Source organism: Gobius niger (assembly GCF_951799975.1).
Source record: "Gobius niger genome assembly, chromosome: 14".
NCBI lineage: Eukaryota > Metazoa > Chordata > Actinopteri > Gobiiformes > Gobiidae > Gobius > Gobius niger.
Genome location: NC_136865.1, coordinates 19,742,447 through 19,758,712, shown reverse-complemented (window position 1 = coordinate 19,758,712; position 16,266 = coordinate 19,742,447). Strand labels below are relative to the sequence as shown.

At 42.0% G+C, this 16,266-nt stretch overlaps 1 long non-coding RNA gene across 2 annotated transcripts in view; it reads left to right on the top strand.

Moving 5' to 3' along the window:
* The window catches only part of LOC306973540, a 35,840-nt gene that overhangs the window by 4,823 nt on the left and 14,751 nt on the right, over positions 1-16,266 (top strand). For both annotated transcript variants that reach the window (XR_013793569.1, XR_013793570.1), the window contains exon 3: positions 13,513-13,561. This is a non-coding gene — a long non-coding RNA (uncharacterized lncRNA). The remainder of the gene's footprint in view (positions 1-13,512; positions 13,562-16,266) is intronic.

Genomic DNA, 16,266 nt, shown 5'->3' with positions numbered 1-16,266 from the left:
GTTTTTATAACAAATGGCCACAAACGCAACAAGAAACACTCCATTCTTTTCTCTTTTTTTATTGTTAAGTAAAAGTTTCAGTTGATAGAAGCTCATGAGAACTGCACCACCTGAGAGAAAAAATTATAACTTGATGACATGAACATGAATTTGGCGATACATTGTGCAGCCCTAATCTCAGTTTAAGTTCTTCTAGTGTATAATAAGAAATATTCATAACCCAATGAATGCTATCCGCTGTATTCCTTGCTCAATGGTACCGAGCCAGCAGAAAGACTTGGTCAGCCATTTTAGTGAGTGGCTCAATGAAAACATCACTGCGCCATCAGTTTAATCGAGTCATTCCTCTCTGACTCATTGTGTTGTGATTAAACCCTGATATGTGAGTCTAAATAAGAGAATTACCAGCATTTCTCCTTGTCTTATTTGAGCCCATTCATTTGTAGCGGGGCCTGACTGAGCTGCGATGTATCCTGGTAAGTCGTGGGGTCATTGGAGGGTCACGTCCCGATTATCAGACACCGTAGAAAACTGCCGTTCTGAGCCTGGAAGCCTTGCAGCTACTTTTTGGGCTGCCAGACTTCACATTCTTGTATTTGTGCTGGTGTCACCCGCTGGCCCTATTTGACGAAAATAAGAGCTATTTTCTGCCGGGGCAACACAATAAGCCCTTCTTGTCCTGATATTTTCACAATGTGTTTTCTCAGGGCACACATTTCCCCCTCGCAGTCACTGCTGTTGATTTAACTGTGCAAACCAGGCCATCGTCAGTGCTTCATCAACATGTTTTGGCATTCTTAAATTTAGTCCAAAAACAGAAATTGAGATAGAGATCGATGTTACATTGATCGACCTGATAAATTCCTGCTCAATATAAGCTTAGACATTTGCACTTTCAGCATTTGAAGATTATTGTTAATTTGAAAGAAAACTTAATTAATGTCTGGCATATTAACTATTGTATTTAATTCACATTATCCTGTTTTATGGCGCAGTGTTCAAAGAGATAAGGACTCTGTGGTTTTGGCACAACTCAACAGTCCCTCCAGGATTTTGCGGGCAATTTTTGTGATTGTTGCCTGATTTTCCTAAAGTTGCGATGATAATTTGTGGGGACGGATAAAGATATACAGTATATCCACTTTTTTCCCCCGCAGTTTTAAAAGATTTAACCAAAGAGTTTATCGGCTATCGAACTATAATAGGCATATAAAATAATTCTATCATAGACAAAACAGAGCCGTGCGCGTCTCCTTGTCTCCGCTCTGCTGTGGACAGTGGGCGGAGCAGACAGACACCTGTCTGTAGTGAGAGCCACACAACTCCCTGAACTCTGAGGAGAACCGAACAGATGACGCCCTCGGTTTATTTCACTCATTGAGCTTCGGCCCTCGGCTCAACAGCAAGTTCGCACAGCAAAGAAAGCGCTTGACACAAGCGAGCGACGCATCACACAGGGAAAAGAAATATAAATGCACGTAGTATTTATCTGTCAGATAAAAGCCTTTTAAAGGTCCACGTTAGCAGAGAAATGAGACACAGACAGAGTAAAGCGGACTTAACAGATCAGAAACTGTCCGGGAGTGTTGCAGGGTTTTGGGAAAGTTTCATTGCCGCACTGATTTTCTGGTCACAGTTGCATAAATTTCATATAATAATAGCGATCGTGACATCATCGCAAAATCCTGAAGGGACTGATTAATGTGAATATACAATGGTTCATGGTTAAAACCTATAGATTTTTTTTTTTTTTTAGCAATTTTCAATCTACATTGATGCATCAATACTAAATTCAATTAAAAGAGTGAAAAGGATGAGCAAAAAAGAGGAAATTCAAAAGCCAGACTGTGATGAAATGTTTCAGTGAGTCGGTATTTGGTAAAATAATGAAGGACATAAGGACATGACAAAAGCCTGTTTAATGTGGTACAATTGTCTTCTACGTCCACACATCTGTTCCAGATGTGGCCTTTGTTGCCAACTTGTTTTATCACCAGTTTGAGCCTGGTGCTGCTCGGGTGCCCGTTGCCGCAGTAACAGCAGGTCGGTGTGGCAGGGGTTAACGTCTGAGACTGGCGCTGTGTGTCCGGGTCGGACCGCAGAATTCCTCAACCCTGCGCCCCTGATCTAGGCTCAGCGTCCTCCGCCAGCCTCCTCTCCACCCCCCTGTCCACGGGGCTCCAGTTAGGTCCATTGCCGTAGCTATTAACAATTCCAAATTGAATATTCTATCATTTAAAGGGCCGAAAGTCCTGTAAATGGTGTCATAACACTAAAAAGCCATGTGTCTTCAACTCATCAATTCCCACTTCTTACAATATAATATTTCAGATTTTACTACATTATACACCTTTTGCAATATAGTAGAGGAAGATTCATGCTTTTTAACCTAGGCCATCCGTCTCTGCCACTTAAATAAGTGCACTGCCTCTTCTCTTCTTCTTTCTCACTTTAGTAGTAGTTCCAAGACACACAGTTTTAACAAAATGCAGCTCAGTGTTTGCTCCTGACTTCAGCAACTGCAGTGCTCTCCTCTCTACCCTTCTATACCGACTTGGGGGTGATTATTTTCAATTACTGACACTGCTAACCTTGAGTATTAAATTATTCATACAACAGTTATTGTATGGAATGTTGTTTGTTTCCTCAACTACCATCCTGGCTTTCTTTTTTTCTCCTTTCCTGTTTTCTTTTGACCCCTAAAGACCGTAACGGCACGTACTGAGGACCGTTTAAGAAACCTTATGTTCTAAAATCTGTGCTATTTTAACACCGTGACGTTTATAATCCCAAATAATGGTGGAATCGGCTAATCCAGCTGCCCTCCTCTCTCCCCTCCTCTCTCTCACCACCCGAGTGCGCCCTCTTTCTTCCTCCCTCGTCTCGCCTCTGATCGTTTCATCCTTTGTTCTGTTTTGCTCTTGTCTCTTCGAGTTAATATGTCTGTCGTTCCCTCAGACACGCCGTCTATTTGGCTGTCCTACTTTGCTCCTGTTTGTTCGCTCTGTCTTTATTAGTTTGATGTACTTTGTGTTCTTGGTATCCCTCCTAAAATATTCATGCCTTCGGGTGTACCTGCTCCGGCGTTTTTCTGTTTTATCGCAGTAGTCGAGCAGATAAAGTCGTATGCGCGCTGGAATAGAGATGTTGCATGTGCAAGTGGTGCAGTGCAGAGGCATGCTTCAACAATGGGACCCAGTTGATGCCGTTGATGTATTATTTATACAGTCATTCCCACACTGCCTTTTGTAGCTGATATCTGTATTTGTGAGCGTTTAGAGCTCTTCATTCTCCGCGTTAGACGGCGTCCCAGGTTGGGAAGGGCTCGTAACGACAGCAGATGGGCCAATTTGACACAGGCTTACCCCCTTTGCACAGGTGTAACGTCATCGCACCATTTACATGCGAGAGTCATACATGGAAAACACATTTTTTAATCTCCTCCAGTCAGGTTTTCAGGCGATTCATCTGCCGCAAAAAAGTTGCGCAACTAATTAAAAAGAACAGATTGTTGTCTGTTTGTTGCAGAATTATTCATCTCTGTTACGAAGCTTTGCTAATTTAATTACAATCTTCATTTGGATGTTGGGCGCTAAATTGACAAAGTGGTTTACTAACTCCGCACAGACCGTCCTGTCTTCATTTCCAAAGCTCCAGTGTTATGTGCATCACCTGAGAGGAGCATTTCATATTCTTCTGGGCAGCATCATCGGAGGATATCAATTAAGATTGCTTCAAATATTTTTTCTTCTCATACTTTCAATCTACACCTGTGGCATGACGACCGCACAGTTTTTATTAAGGACGCAGAAGAACCCTGGTCCTTTGATCAGTGACTCCCAATGTTTTTTCCCTCGCGGACCCCTTGAGTTGTTAAAGGGGCTAGATGCAAGTTAGCCATTTTATACTCACTACTACCACCTCAGGTCATACGTGTAACTGCACCTTCTATATTAAGCTCGTGCATGGCGGCAATTCGGATCCGAATTAACACCTTTTTGAGTGACAGTGCAGGATTTTAGAGGCAGTTGTGGTGAATAATTCTGGGCTCATTCTACACCTTAGGACATTGTTGGAACATGTAGGGGGAGGAAAATACATAAGTTTGACATTTTTAAACTACATATTGTCCCTTTAACTTTTACTCCGAGTATCCCCTACCTTGAGAGACGTTGTCAACTAAACGCGCTAAAATGCTCCCATCATTAATTAATCTCCCTTTAAATAAATTTTGCCTGATGACTCTCTGTTTCAACTTGTTTTAAAAATCTGAAATAATTCCCCCTGCTAAGTGCTCAAGTACCCCCCCCCCCTCTCCAATGAATCTTTTAAAGCAATGCTCAACATTTAATTTTAGCTGACAAGCCCCTGCCCCAGTCACTGAAGCATACTTTGACATCGCATGTAACACTGCTAAACCTCCCATATGGACGTGAGCGAGCTCGCGCCGCTCCGCCACAGTTCGAGACAGTGACGTGAGGTGAGCCGTGAGTAATGCCAGCGTCTGATGATGATGTCACTGCTGCGGCTGAACTCGTGACCCGGCTTTCGGGACGTCGGCGGCGCTGGCAGGACAAGCACTCGTGGGTACGGCACGCCAAAACGCATTACATATGAGGGAGATGCAGAGCGGCAGAGGCATAACGCACCAGCTCAGAGGGACGAGCGAGGAGACAGGGGGAGGTGTTGTCAGATTAAAAAGAACTCGGCGAGTGAGACGTGAAGTAGGGCTGCATAACCAATCGCGGTGGAATCGAAATGACAACATGAACGATTGCAATTAGTATATCGCAAAAGAAAGCGGCTATGTTTTAGGTCGTACAATATCTTCGGCAAACAACTATCCCCCATCCAGACCTCTGCAAAATACGTGTGACCCTTGGATTCATTTTCTCTCAGATGCTCCTGAACATGAATCCTGATTTTTAAAACCTACATCGCAAATCTAATCGCAATCACTAAATTATACAGACCACATGGATGTTATGATGAGAGCTACACTGACTTAAGATGTGAAATTAACAGTCAAACATCGTGGACTGCTCAGTGTGATGGTTGATCCCCAGTTTTGAGTTCAGTTTGCGGTCTCTGATTGCTAATCGTGTGCAGTTTTCTTTTTTTGTTTTACTTTGTTCGGTCATATCGATGAAAAACAATGTCATGACAAAGATTTGAGGTGATGTGGAAAAAGCAGAGGCATAAGGCACCAGCTCTGAGGGACGACCGAGGAGACGGGGAAGTGTTGTCAGATTAAAAACGACTCGGCGATGTTTGTCTCCCCCTGGTCTTTTTTTAGCTGGGTCTGTATCACTGCCGCAAGTCTCTCCCACTCTCTGTCTGTCTGTCTGTCTGTCTATGTGTCCTCCCGGGCCTCAGCGGGTCCGGCTTCCTCCCCTCTTTAGTTAAAGCACAAAGACTTGTCGCATCAAAAGGAAGAGATTCGATCGCCCTGGGATTACAGCTAAAATGATTAGCGCTTTTAATCATCTGCTATTTTCATAATTAATTATCGACTCGAGACGGTTTAGTTTAACTTGGCGGACATTTTCCTTGACCCGGAAACTTTTGATTGTCGCATCGACCTTGAGACTGATGTTGTTTCCTTTTTATTGCAGATTGATTAATTACAAAAAGATTGTACTAAATGGTAGGCCGCTCAGAGTCTCTCCTTTTCTTTGTTGCCCTCAGTGGCGCTGCTCCCTTCCCCTTTATCTCGTGTTTCTCCATGGTCACTGTCTGTCAGCTTTACTCGCTGTGTGAAATTGCCAAAGGTGAAAATGATAGTGTGAGTTCAACAAGGGTGAAATGAGTGACAGTGATGTGGCTCGGAGACTGCTGAGCTCAACGCTTTGGACGTGATTCGCTCAAACGTCCCAGAAATGGACTCAGACGCCCTCGTGCGCCTTATTTCACCTCATTTATCTGAAGTGCGCCGTACTACGGAACCTAGAGTTCATTTGAAAAAGCAGATCGTGTCATTGAAAAAACAGACAAAAAAGAACTACTTTAGATCATGGCATCTATCCAATCTTTCTTCTTTTGTCTCTTTCCTTGTCGCACTGCGAGAGAAAGTCATCTGCCTTCTCTACTGCACGTACGTAGTACTAATACTGTAGTAAAAATACCACCCGTACAATAGGTTTGTGCTGCATAAAACAAAGATGATGCCATTCTGTGGGATAGTCATGGAAAGTCGCTAATTGGCCCAGTCTCAATCTTGTTTCTTAAGAACATCTGGATACATGTGGAATGATCTCAATGTGTTGTGTTAGGCTATGTAGGGCTTAAAAATTGCAGTTTATAAGCTTTAAGTTTAACAGCCCGACATGCTTTAAATTCCACCGAATTTTCCAACACAACTTATTTACTAATGCGTAAAGGAACAGGCCACCGTTTTTCCATACTGAGACATGTTCTTACCTGAGCTTAGAGGAGTTGATGCGTACCTGTCAGGTCTTTACACGTGCCCTCAGTCACACAAAAAGACCAAAGATGTGTTAGCATTCAGCCTCTCCCAGCATATTCCTATGGAGCCAAACAAGGGTGAAGTTAGAAGCGACCAAGCTCTTCCATGTTTTCCCTATTTAAATAAAGATATATTGAAGATATTAGTGCGCGGACGTCGAAGGTGTTATTACGCCTTACAATACTGTACTCCTTTTTATCCGCTCAGAAAATTGGCATGTTTAATTTTGTGTAGGGCTGGGCGAGCTATTAAGTTAACATAAAGAAACAGGTAATCTCAAGCTGATTTTTAGAAAAGTTTATTAAACGGAGCACTTTATTTTGTTTTCTCTTTATATAGAAATGTATTTAAATGTGCACTTTATGGAGCTTTGTTATACAGTTTACATTTTATATTGAGTTTTCAATAAAACTACTCGTATTTGGCTTTGACTTTGACTTAACATTTGATTTCACAGCTCTCACTTTGTGGATAAAATATCGGGATTTATATCGTAGATATTCAACCTAAATATATTGGGATATGACTTTTGGTCCATATCGCCCAACCCTAATTTTGTGTAACTAGACTTGGATCGTGTATCTACTCATGTAACCCGTTGTTTAAATAAGGAAAAGGTGGAAGAGCTTGGTCGCTTCTAACTTCCCCCCCTTTGGCCCCATAGAGGAGAGGAGGAGAGGCTAAATGCTAACAACGTCTTTGGTTTTTTTGCGTGACTGAGCGCACGCGTAAAGACCAGACAGGTACACATCAACTCCTCTAAGCTCAGGTAAGAACATATCTCAGCATGGAAAAACGGTGGCCTGTTCCTTTAATTTACCATAACTTAATTATTATGGTATACACAATCGACAATTTATTATACACAGTCCTATTCTTGAAAAAAAAGTCCCGTTCTACTTTGTCCCTCGTAGCCTTTAAATAAACAGTGTAATGCTCTTATACAAATAATAAAAAGCTCTTATTAAAGGTAAAGTGGATTTGAAATGGATCTGAGTTCTCACTGAATAAATGCACATGTAACGTATAATATTAAGTGTCATTCATCTCCACTCGAGTCCCACTTGTGAGCACCAAGGCTAAATTGTTTTGGGAGCACGCTTCCACACTGCTCTGTTCTCTTTCGCCTGTGCACTGCACAGCCTATATTTGCTTACATAGACTCGCACACTTAAGCGCAAACTGAGGTCTTTAGCATTATTGAGATGTGACTGAAGTGCACATGAACCTTGAGCAGTGTTTGTTTTCGCTGCTATTGCTTTAAAGACTCATTCACTCCGCGCTTCCAAATGGCTTCTGATCTTTGCTGCGGGTAGATGAGCAGTCCGACTGTTTCAAAGCACTCACTCCTCGAAGCATAAGTATTTCACAGCTTAAGCAGAAATTACAGCACTGAAGTCAACCATAGCGGCAATAAATAGACCTAAGATAGATTTGAGGATGTGTTTAGAGGATTCATAGCTTTAAAACCATAGTGTCTGGTTACATATAATTGCTATTAATTACTGGTATTATATAATGGAAGACACACGCTCATTTGAAACTCCTCAGAAATGATCGTTCGTATGGCTCACACTGGAGATATAAAAAGGCCAAGACACTGCAATCGATAGAGTAGGAATCCATTGCCTTCTGTATGTATTGCGCTGCTCAAAATAATATTCTCAACAATTGACATTTGAAACCGGATTAATTCCCCAGTGACTTCTCCATCACGGTCTAGACCAATATATACTCGAGCCTGGATCGAGTTTCATTATATGTGCTGATAATCTGAGGTATAGCGTTTCTAAACAATCTCTAAATCTCTGATGCAGCGCTCGCACGCCACGAGATACTGCTGGCTGAAGAGAGCGATGGATTATAGTGAATTTATAAAACACATTGCGACTAAATGTATCAGACCTCAGACCGCAAACTCGCTTTGACAGTCGCAGCTGTATTCAATAGAATAATAGCAGATCATTTATTTACAATCAACTTCATGAAGCTAGTCTTTGACCTACAACATTACCTACAGTATTTCTCAGAGCCAAGACCAATAAATAGTATGATTTAAAAATGTAATGCGACAACTGTGGTTGGGATAAAGTGCTATGAAATGGAGCTGTGCCTTTACAGTATATAAAGTCAATGGGGATATTAGTATTGCAAACCTGACTGGTCAAGAAACAATAATTGCTAGAGAAACTCTTTGACCTTGTTAGAATGAAGCTTCAAAATGAATTAATTCAATGACAAATAAAAACAACAGCATCTATATTCTCTTGTCGTGTTATTGCCTTTCTGTGACACCCCTAAAATAACGTATGCAACAACAAACAAAAGACTTCTCAGCTTATTTGGTTTTAACACCTAATACGTTTATTTTTCTGAAGCGCAGCGCCTCTAAAATTGAGTTATAAAAGCCCACAGAAGCATGATGTAACTCGGTGCAATACGGGCCCATTCTACCCCCACTCCGCTCTGGAACAGCAGGCGACCACGTCTCCCTGTCTCAGCCGGAGTTTAACCGTTCATTTTTAACCTGCACGGATCTCAAAATGCATCTGAAATTTGGAGTAGAAGGACAGGAGCGGGTCTGTTTGTGAAGATAGCCATTGTTTTTCAGGGAAGTCATTGTCGCGCCCTTTGCCAAGTGCAGTGATTCAAGTAGCACATCAAAGGAAAGTGTTTAGCTCTCAAAGGGACATGTTATTAAGTAAATCTAAAGGACACAAAGTCTAATGTGAGTGTCGGTATGCCAAGAATGAACTAAACAGGACAAATGCAGTTGAATAAGCAAGAACTAAAACATGGGCTAAACAAGGAACAGATCACAAGGAGAAAAAAGGTATTCTTTGCAACAAAACAAACAGCAAAATCCCGTCTCATTGGTGTTTTATTTTAAATACAACCTGGAAACCCTGTAATTTAAACCTCAACAAACTTTCATTCTTTTTCGAATTGCTCCTGGACATGTTAAAAATGCCCCCTGTGAAACGGATTGGTCACAGTTGCAACACTTACATTTGATTTGTTTGGAGCTCAAATGTGGGCACAAATAAAATGCGTTGAAAATAGACGGACTGTTTAAAGGCTCGGTACCACCGTGGTTCCCTGTCCCACACGTAAAAAAAAACGCCGGTCCACCGTGCAACACCCTGACTCTGGCTTAGTGCCGTGGGTGTCTCCTCCTCCTCTCTCCTCTCCTTCACTCGCGGGCTAAATATCGATCTGAATTCATTTGTTTCATATTGATCTGCCACTCCACCCTCTGCCGCATTCAGCAAAACACCCAAGGACACACACGTTCCCGTACATGCCGACACCGGGCCAGAAACGAACTCGCTTGAAATATGTATATATGTTTTTTTTCCAGACAAATACGGAAGACGCTCTGTCGTTATCCCCAACGTCAGAGAGGCCTTAGTCTGAGGCGTCATGGGAGCTAAGGACCTACAAAGAAAACCTGGATTTGGTATTGATCCAAAGACTTGAGGAGTGAGATGAAAACATAGGCAGACTGGGCTGGCACTGGCAAGCAACATAATTATAGCCGCAGCTCATTTCTCAGCTTCATCCTCACGAGCGCTTACAGCCATATGAGCTTTTCTGTAAGCTACAAGTCGCTACTGTCGCCATGTTTTTTTTATACCTTTTAATCTGGTTGAAAAGTTGATACAGGGACAATATGAAATAACTGTTTGACTGCTCGACTGATTGAAACAAATTGGTGGCTAATAAACCGCTAATAAAATTGTTACTTGAGGCTTCTAAAGGACTGCTAGGACTTTATTCTCATATTGAGCAAAACATGAACCAATAAAGCATTTCACTATTTGGGTTTGGTCTGGTTACGAAAGACATACTATGAATATCTAATAGTGCAAAAATCAGATCAAAAAGTAACTTAATTTATACACATTTCACAAGATGCCAGCTCTTTTTTTTTTTCTTGCTTCAAATGTGCCATACACTATTCTATAAGTCTCTTGGTAGTGCCTTTTGAACGCTTGAATATGAATAATCCTCATGCTTTTCATTGCTGTAAATCACAGCACAGATGGCATGATGCTATTTTTAGTATGATAAGTCCAAGTCTGTTAAGTTTCCCATTCATCTGGTGAATACTTCTTAAGTTTAAAAGTTCATCGCACCATGCTATATTTACACGAGCCTGTGCCGCCGGCCTCTCAAATGTTCTTTATATTTACAATTTTTAGTCCGCGCTTGAGGCTTGTGCGCTAAAAACTTTATCCGTCAGACACTGGCATCCCTTCAACTGGATTAGGTCAGTATTTTTCCTCGTTTATCTGGCGACTTCTTCAACGCAGACTTCGGATTCACCCTTCGATGACTTTCCGTGACAGTTTTTTGATCCTGAATAAGCTGTCACATTCGGGCCGCCCTCTCGGATCCAGGGGACGTGCATCGTGTTGCCATGACTGCAGACTGTTTGTCCTGCCCTCTGACCCTCTTTCAGGACCTGCTGTGCTCACTGCGCTCAAAGGGCCGAGCTACAGCAGCGAAAAGCAGCTAATATGTAGCGCTTCTCCTGACGCTTAAAGCCGCCTTACAATTTCATGCATTATTCATTCACACTATAGTCGGTGGTGGTTAGCTACGTGTGTTGCCACAGCTGCCTTTAGGTAGACTGACGGAAGTAAGGCTGCTAATCTGCGCCATCAGCCCCTCCGGCCACCACCAAACACTCACTCACAACATTCACTCAGGTGTTCCTGGCGGTCTCCCATCCAAGTACCAACCAGGCCCCACCCTGCATAGCTTCTGATGGGATCGGAGCATAACGAAGGCTGTTGTACCTGATTTTGTGCCAGAGTAACAGACGAGGGAAGTTGAATTTAAGCTGTTAGAAGCAGCTCCAACTAATTTCAAACTTAAAGCAGTACTGAGTAACGTGTTTACCATAATAAATCCTTTTCGTAGTCCCCGTGGGGGTAATACAAGTGTTTATGGGATGATTGGAGGGTCTCTCATCTCCCCCTGGTGTCTCTGGCCAGAAAACCATGTTTGCAACCTGACTGCCCCCGGTCCGGAAAAGGCAATACACACTAATGGAATCACGAAGAAGAAGCTAACATGCTAACGGGCAAAGCTAACTGCTTGCTAACGTCACTTTAAACAGTATTTACAGCCAAGTTTGGGTGAAAAAAAATATTTCCATTGTATAATTGGATGCACAGTAACCCTCTCTCCCTTCGCCTTTCCTGTCAGCGTAGTATTTACTCTACAAGACAATTAATAAGTAAAAAAATCGTAAGTTGGTACTACACCTGCAGTTGCGCTTTTGGCCTCTAGGGGGAAGAGTTACTTAGTACTGCTTTAACAATAAATGTATATTTTACAGCTTTCACAATGTCAAGCAACTATTGCCGTTGCTTGACATTGTGACAAAAAAGAAGACAACTTAACCGATAGTGCAAGACTAGTCCACACGACTGTACCAGTTGGATTTATCGTAGCTCCAGGGATTTCTTTCCGATTTCAGTAGAGAATGGTGCTTTAACCTCGATAGTTGTTGTGTCCCCTTTGTTGCCTATTTTATATTATCTTCCTCCACTGCACATTGCACTGGTATTTCACCAAAAACATGCACTTCTCCCCCATTATGGCATGTGTTCTATTCCACTTCTTGACAGAGTTAGCTAACATTTGGGAAGAGGACAGGGCTTTTGTGCAAGGTCAATTGAATGAAATGTTCCATAATGTAATGCTGACAGCAGCACAGCCATTTAAAAGGGGGATATTATGCAAAATCACTTTTTAGAGCTTTTATAATATCTTACAATGTTACTCTCTCATCAAAAACATACCTGGAGCTGTGTTTTGACACACTGGCGCATCTTTCAGTTATCTTTGAATTTTCTCCAATGGTTATTCTGCAGCTCCCAAACAGCTCCTCCTGAGGTCCTACAATCTTAATCCTTTCTCTCACCATAGGTTCACCACAGAGCTTGACATTTTATTGAAGTGAGCCATAGGAAGGGGGTGGGAGGGGCTTATAGGGAGATCATGTTAAATTCAGGAAGTGAAACTACTGGATATTTTGGATCTTTTAGATCAGTATTGCATTTTCTAACCAACAAAGTGTAAGACAGTAATGAAGCTATGTTTGAGATTGTTACCAAATATCAGCAAAAAGCATAATGCCCCATCTTTCCTTTCTGAATGCCAATTTAGGTGACCAAGAAAACCAAAACAAGGACTGTAGAGACGCATGCCCCCACAGCCACTCACACATTCTCTTTAGGTACATTCTTTAGGTAGGATTGAGTAAATATGTGTACAAGCAGTAAATCTATATCTCTCTTGTTTGGCGTTATGTAATGTTGCCATAATTATTGCAGTTGTTTGGTGCTGCCGTTTAATTTATGATGTCCCGTCGTACTATATCCCATTCATAATGCATTATTCATCACTATTGTCTTTGACCCTCTCGGCTGCACTTTCATGCTCTGTTGATGGCACCATTATTTGCTACTTTGTTCGTCCATTTTTCTGCGGTGTTTGATGCTTCGTCTGCCATAAATGTATCCATTCACGTCTTTGTGCCACAGAGTGCTTCAACTCTAATCACAGAGCTGTCCATTACGAATTAATTATCTTATAGTGGTCTCGCGTTAACGAGCCCTCGGTGGTTTGAGCGAGGAATGGGGCTGCCAGACGGTTAGGCCTGAAGTATCGCCTGGGCGAGCTTGTGTCTGGGTGGATACTGACCTTTAACATTTTTTATAGTCTTTAATGTATATAGGTAATCACAACAATACAAGCTCCATAATCCTGTATACGGACAGTGCTGTTTATTTCCTTTCCAAGCTCACGTGTGTTGATCATTCACCTTTTCTCTTCATTCAAGCGAGTACTGGCTAAAGTTGGTTGAAGTGTCATCCCTGAAAATAGTGCTTTTACTAAAGAAAGAATAAATATTAATTCTCTCGTAGGCGCTTAACAGTACAGTCCTCCATTTTATTTGTGAAATCAAAGCAGTGGTTCATGTCGTGTAACATGCACAACATCTAACCTGCGGCTTCTCTATCTTTCAGAAGATGCCAGATTTCAGAAAGGCCATGGTCAAACTCAACTTGAACACAGGTAAGAGCGTGCCGAACGTCCCAGCTCTCAACATGCTTTAAATCTGTTGCGACTCATCTACAAAGCGCTGCATTTTCATTGGCCGCTCTCTCAGGCACCGCACTGTCCTCTGCGGGGTCAGTGTGGACATGTCCTTGCTGCCCTCGTCTGTCTTTGTGCCTTTACTTCCAAACCTCTGTAAGAGCAGGTTGTACTTATTGGCCGCGAGATGGATTGAAATTGCCATATCCCTGCTGCTATAAACGGACTTCCTCCTGAATGTCGGCTGCTTGACAAACCTGCTGTAAAGAAAAGTCATCATGCATGTTATTCAACGTAATTGCTTATAGAACCTCACATAACGGCCATTATTGTCCAGTCGAGTTTTGAGCTGCAAAAAGGGGGAAAATGGGAGTACATTATATTAGACAAACAATAGAAGTGCGGCCTGGCATTACCTCCTCGAGAGTCAGCAACAAGTGAAAATCACATTATGTGAAAATAATTACCTATATGGCCCATGTTATATGCAATCATGCTGTATTTGAGTGCGAGTGGTTAACATGGCTGTCTAAAGAGTGTGCACTGTTAGTCCACCCACACGCACAATTATAACTCCTGTGTCTTCTCTGTGCATTTTAGCAGCAGTTTGAGTTTTCACTTGTTTTCTCCCTTTTTTTTCTCTTTTTTTTTTAAAGAGGAAATAAGTATAAGACCTTCTCTTTTCATCCATCTTGTCCGTTAAATAAAGCCGAATAATGGCTACTCACACACACTGACACCACTTGTATTTCAATGTGCACTTTTGGAAGAATATGTAATTACAATTTCTTTGCAAGTTTTGGGAGTAGATTTATGTTTTTAAAATCTATATTCAGTTCACTGCTCATTTTGAACACGTCCAAGCGGATTCACATTTAAGAGGAGACTAAAATATGTCCTGGGTTTCTATTGACTGAAACTGGATGAACATTCTTGTTTTGCCTATATTTGCTTTTGTAATATTACGGTTTGTACAAGGGACACAAATATTGGAATCAAGTCATGATAGATATCTTTAATTTCCTCGTGCATGGAAGCTTCTACTTATTACAACAAGTTTGAGAGGCAAATGATCGGAGGTGGTGGACATGCTTCATGAAGGCAAGAACACAATACATTAAACTTAATTATAAATAACGTATAGATCTTTCATTACATCTGACAATTAGACGAGATATAAGAGAAGTCAAAGACGTCAAATTACCTGTGAAACTGTATGTTGGATCAAAATAGACCTTTATTTAAAGAGGGGGTATTATGCTTTTTTCAGCCACATAGCACCAGTCTATAGGACACTACAATGATGACGAAACCTTCTGTTGGTCTGTCAATGCAGTAAATTAGAATAACTGCCTAGTATAAAATTGCTCTTTCAAAATGGCGTTAGCAAATGACTTGAAATAGGCCCCTGTCTCTTTAAAAACCTCTGACCCTTTCCGACACGCCCCCTCCACACGCTGTCTGTGGCATCACAACAACACTCCGCTCGTTGTCTCAAGTATTGAAACTACGATCGGTGCATTTTAATTTTTATTGTTGGAAAGGACCTACTGTTTATCACTTTGTGAACAATGGCCACACAGGATATTATTTGGAAACAAACCTTCCACACCGGACGCTTGGAAGGGGCTCTTGCCTGAAAAATAACTGCTGTTTGGAGGCTATCTCTTTGCATCTGCCATGCCCTATGGATCTCTAAATATACCCCCATGGACGACACCAGGATCTGCAGGAGCCCATACGATTCAAAGACGGACATTATCTGTGCAAGTGGACAATGTTTTTTCGAGGTTACCCGTTAGCTTGTTATAATCGACTACAGCTCATTGTTGATGAAAAGTCTGTAATAAACCACAAATGTGTAAAGCCAGGCTCATTGTGTGATCATCGTAAAGGCTGCTTCGAGTAGTTGCTGCTTTATTGACGTTATTTGTGCATAATATGCTGCCTGTTTTCAATGAATGTTGTGAAGGTGAAGGTTGTTAGCTTGTCGCGGCTAATAGTGCCTTAGCTCCGAGAGAAACCACTCGGCTACGACTCACTGTAGATGAAATGTGAGCAATAAACTACAAAATCAACAAGCCAGGCTCCGTGTGTGATCATCATAAAGGCTGCTTCAAGCAGTTGCCTGTTTTAGTGACGTTTTCAATGCATAATATGCTTGTATTCAGTGAATTTTCCCGTTAGCTTGTCGCGGCTAGCTTGTTAGCTCCGGGAGAAAGCCACTCGGCTATGACCCATTGTAGATGAAATGTGAGCAATAAACTTCCAAATCAACAAGCCAGGCTCCGTGTGTGATCATTGTTAAACGGTTTTTTATGTGTGTGGTGGTTTTATTGACTTTATTTGTGCATATTTCTCGTTTTCACGTGATGACTCGAGGTTTAGCTTAGCATTAGCTTTCTCCGGAGGCTCTGTGCATCATCAAGGCCCAGCGCAGAACCAGACACTGAAATAAGTGTTCTTGTCACCGGTTTTAATCCTGGGTGTTTCGGTAACAGAAACACTGATGTGTGTCTTTGTAAAAGTCTGCTGTGGCTCCGGTTCACAACACATGAAGCTAATCATCCATGATGACTCTGTTTACATCTTAGGGCTAGACACTGCGGGGAGGGGGTTCTGCTGAGGAGCAGTGGTTGGTTACTCGGCTGGTGACGAAAGGTCGGAGGCGTATCCTGGAGGTC